A 4,225-nucleotide genomic window follows, 5' to 3' on the forward strand; every position below is an offset into this window, starting at 1 on the left:
CACCAGGTCTTCAGTCCTGCAGGGCAGCTGGATGGGTTCAAACCACCACCCTCTCCGTCACCAGCCAGGGGCTTAACGCCTGCACCACCAGGCTCATTGCAGTGTGCTGAGGGCATTAGCTGTCCCTGTCCACTCCCACCCCCCTTTTTAAAAAAATTTGATTGTGATTTGGGTGAAAGTTTACAGAGCAAATTCACTTTCCATACAGCAGCTCACATACACGTTGTCTCATGACATTGACTGCAATTTCCCACAATGCAACAGCTCCCCGCCCACTTCCTCCCCATAGTCACCTCTTCCCCTTGTCCCTCCCTCCTTGCCCTCCTGCCCCGTGTCCAGCTCCTGGAGGAACCACCTGCAGGACGGGCGGCAGGCAAAGTGGCTGGCGAAGCACAGGGCAACCCCGGCCACTGCATCCGGCTCTCCCCCAGTCGAGGCCCCTCAGACGCCGGAAGTCGAAGGTCGTGGGGAGCACTGCGTCCTCAGGGTTGGACATCATGGGGGCCCCCAGTACCCTCCTCCTCCCCCTTCCCTGGGGCCCAGAGCCACCTGCCTCACAGATCCAGGCAGGCGTAATGACCTGACATGTGGGCATGACGCAGGTGACTGGAATGAGCACGCCTGGCAGGCAGGCAGGGATTCAGGACACGCACGCACGCACGCACGCACACGCCAGTTCGGGTCTCACGCCCTGGATCCGCTCTGTTCTGCCACCTTCAATCTGCTTCCCCGCCCACGCTGCCTGAACCGGGAGGGTGAGCCCGTGCAGGGCTGGCCCCTCGCCAGACCCTCTCTGTGCAACAGGACAAAGGGCACCTGCCTCTCTGGGACCCCAGAGGCTCAGCAAGGACGCTAACGTGGCAGGAGTCCATCCATCAACTGCCAACAGGGAAAGCTACCCATCACATGCAAACACCCTGCTCAAGGAGCCCTGGGGCACAGCGGTTAAACACCCAGGCCCTAAACAAAAGGTCGGCAGTTCAAACCCACCTGAGGACTCCACAGGAGAAACGAGGTGGCACTTGCTCCCATTTCAAGATCATACCCAGGAAATCCTGGGCTTTTACGTGCTGTAGGGTCACTGGGTTGGAAGCAATGTAACAGCACCTAACAAAGTCACAGTGCCCAAAACGCCAGCCCCGAGTGAACCTTAGTAACTGCCATCAAGCCGATTTAGCCCAGGGCCCCCAGCGTTCCTACCCGAAACCCTAACACCCCCAAATGCCTTCAAAGTGCTTTCCTCCCATAGCCCGCGTAGCCTCATCCAACACTTATCTCCGCAAGTGCAACCCCCTCACTGAGCCCACCCCACTGCAGGAAGGCCTCCGGCCCGCCTGCTCCTGATGACCTCTCCAAAACCAAACTTGGAGGTGGGACTTGGACCCAGGTGTTCTGGGAATTACCAAGGGAGGCTAAGACCTCCTCTTGAGAGGGTACGAGAAGCCTGAAAAACTCACCCAGAGGCATGCTCAGAGACGTGATAAATTTATTATAAAGAAAGTAAGAGCAGAGTAAAGCAGAGTGTTGACAACGCAGGAGCACGGGGAGCTGCCTGCAGATGGCACGTGGCCCAGTGGTACCAGGCTGGTCCGAGTCCAAATAACCGCTGGCCCCTCCCACTTTCCAAGGGTATTTGTGCCCGGGTTGTGTGGGCCTGGACGGTGCCCCAAGACCACCACCTGTGCTGTACTGGTCGCGGGCATCAGCTTTTTAATGAACTGTGACTATGCTAAAGAAGGGTCCCACTGACCCTGAGGAGAAGGGAAGGTCATTTAGTAAATTTCTCTTCCTTGACCAAACAAGCGGGAGTCCAGGGGCCATCTTGGGGGGATTTAGAATGTGCCCCAAACACTAGGCAGGTTTCCAGGCTATAAACAAGATGGTTCACGTGTCTTAAATCCTGAGCATGATATGACTGTTGATCCACAAATTACATCCCAGAGGTATTTGATGGGAAGTTGCCCAGAGGCCCGAGTGACACAGGGAATGAGGCTTCTTACCAAGGTGGACACGGCTGGATGGCCCCTCGGCTCACAGGTGCACCTGAAACACAGGAAGGACGTGGTGAGGAAGCTGCAAACACTCCAGGAACCCAGGAGACCAACATAGCTTTCCCCAGGGCCCCTCAGATCCCCAGGTGTCAAAGGTCCTGGGGGGCACTGTGTCCTCAGGGGTGATCGGAGCCCAGTGCTGGACATCATGGGGGCCCCGGGCCTCTGCAGCCAGGCCTCGACGGTGCTCACCTTCAGGGACAGAGGCCCAGCCGTCAGAGCTGAGTCTGTTAGAACGACAGGAGGACCACGGCTCCCCCCATGGGGACTCCAAGAGGTCCCACATCACAGTGCGGGGAGGCAAGACTCTCCTCATGGGATGGGCCTCCAAACCCACTACAGAGGGGACCTCAGTGTCCCCCATTGCCTAGTTGTGGATTCCCACCCCTGCTCTACCTGCCAGTAACCCTAACACAGGGGAAACTGCGAAGATGAATGCAGGCCAAAAGAAGAAGTGTAAGCAGTCAGACACACAGCACACCCGACTGCAACTAGGTTGGAACAAATCAGCTGTGAAAGACATTTTGGGGCCAATCTAAGGGAACCGAGAGAACATAAAATAGGTATTAGATGACATCAGTAAAGAATTTCTTCAAAGTATTACTAGGGGAGATACTTCTGTTTCTAATCTTACAGACAGATTAGAAGACTCTGGGAGATAAGTATGTGTTCTAACCTCATAGCCTAAAGCTCCACGTTAATCTTGTTCCATTTAAACACTGCCGCCTTCTACTACTTGTAGCCATAATCGCGTAAGAATCCTGCCCTTGCAACCACATTGCGGTTTCGGAGCCTGGGCATCCGCCCCCCCCCCAACCGCCTGATGAACTAAGATGGCCGATCCAAGACAAAACCAAGACTCAAGCCAAGAGCAAACAGCCGAATATACCTGCGCAGAAGTTGCAGCGCCCATGTTGGAACACACAGCCTCCACCCCTAGAAAGAGACTAGCACCCAGCCTGAAATAAGTTGCAGGCTATCGTTACGAAATTTATCACAGCCTTGTTCCGTTTCCTAACGCTCGCAAAAGGGTCCGGATTTCATGAGTAACCTGCCTGCATAAGGTCTTTTGAAATCACGTTCCCCTCGGCTTTAAAACTACTGTACAATGCCAGCCGCGTGGAAATGAAAAGTAAAAAGGCGATTATCTAGAAGCATCTGTCCCTACAACGAGGATGAAAACGCAACTCAGTGCCACAGCCCCCCCCCCCATTCCCCGTCCAAAGTAAAGATGGCCAAGATGGCGCAGACCTAAGATTTCAGCAGCGAGAACCGCGCGGCCTGGCTGAAGCGCAGAGACAGGCCCATCTCGGCGGCCCGCCGTCCGCTCCGGCGGGAGGGGCCTGCGTCTGTCCTCCCACGGCCTCTCCAGACGCCTCGCTAGTCTCACGGTGGGTGGCCCCTGAGTGCGCGCCCCGATCGGTAATGGCCCCGACCTTGTCCACGCGGCGACGCGGCTAGGTCCCGGCACCCTAGGGCCAACGACCAGGACCGGAGACCAAAAAAAACCCAGGAACCCCACACACTCACCGTACCACTGACTTTAAACAGATCTTGCGCTGGGCCGCGCGCCCTTTTTTATGCGTGCGTGAGGCCCGCCCCCGCACCACTCTGGGCACCGACTGAGGCATCCAGAACAATCGCCGGTGTCGGAGACCCCGCTTTGGTGCTTGAAGGAGGAAATATTGCCTGTGTCCACTTCAGTCTTCCCGAGCAGCCGGAGACACATCGTTTCTGGAGGCGGAGAAAAAGGATCATGGGAATATAGGCGACAGTTGTTGTGTCAGGCGCCTCAGGCAGATCTGCGGACAGCCACAAGGACTGGCGCTGAAGGGTAAAGACCCCGAGGCCGGGCGGCTCCAGAAAAGGAAGCGACTGACATTGATTGTCAGCGCTTCCTTGGCTTCCTCAGGGGCGGCAGAAACCGGGCCGAAGCTGAAGGGCGTGTCCCCGACGAAGTCCAGTCGCTGGGTGAAAGGCGTATCTGGTGCCGAGAGGACTTCGCGGTCTTTCCGAGAAAGAGCCCACGTGACACAGACTCGAGGCGGAGCCAGCTCTGTGAGAGGCGCGGTCCGAGTAGAGGCGGCATGTGTGGAAGGCTGGACTTCGGTTCTGAAGGAGGAGGACATCGGAACTGAGACTTTTGGAATTTAAGGCAAGTGGGGGAAGGTGGC

The 4,225-nt window shown here is 56.6% G+C and overlaps 2 non-coding genes across 2 annotated transcripts; both read right to left on the minus strand.

The window, feature by feature from the left end:
- Nucleotides 1–434: 434 nt before the first annotated feature.
- On the minus strand, nucleotides 435–507 carry LOC122151826. Its single transcript, XR_006164285.1, has one exon. It is a non-coding gene; the product is annotated as a small nucleolar RNA SNORD88 (small nucleolar RNA).
- A 1,611-nt stretch (nucleotides 508–2,118) lies between these two features.
- LOC122151824 lies at nucleotides 2,119–2,209 on the minus strand. The gene has a single exon (XR_006164283.1). It is a non-coding gene; the product is annotated as a small nucleolar RNA SNORD88 (small nucleolar RNA).
- Nucleotides 2,210–4,225: the final 2,016 nt, after the last annotated feature.

The sequence above is a fragment of the Orycteropus afer genome, unplaced genomic scaffold (assembly GCF_000298275.1).
Source record: "Orycteropus afer afer isolate SDZICR_OR568_19922 unplaced genomic scaffold, OryAfe1.0 scaffold00766, whole genome shotgun sequence".
In the NCBI taxonomy this organism is placed as follows: Eukaryota; Metazoa; Chordata; class Mammalia; order Tubulidentata; family Orycteropodidae; genus Orycteropus; species Orycteropus afer.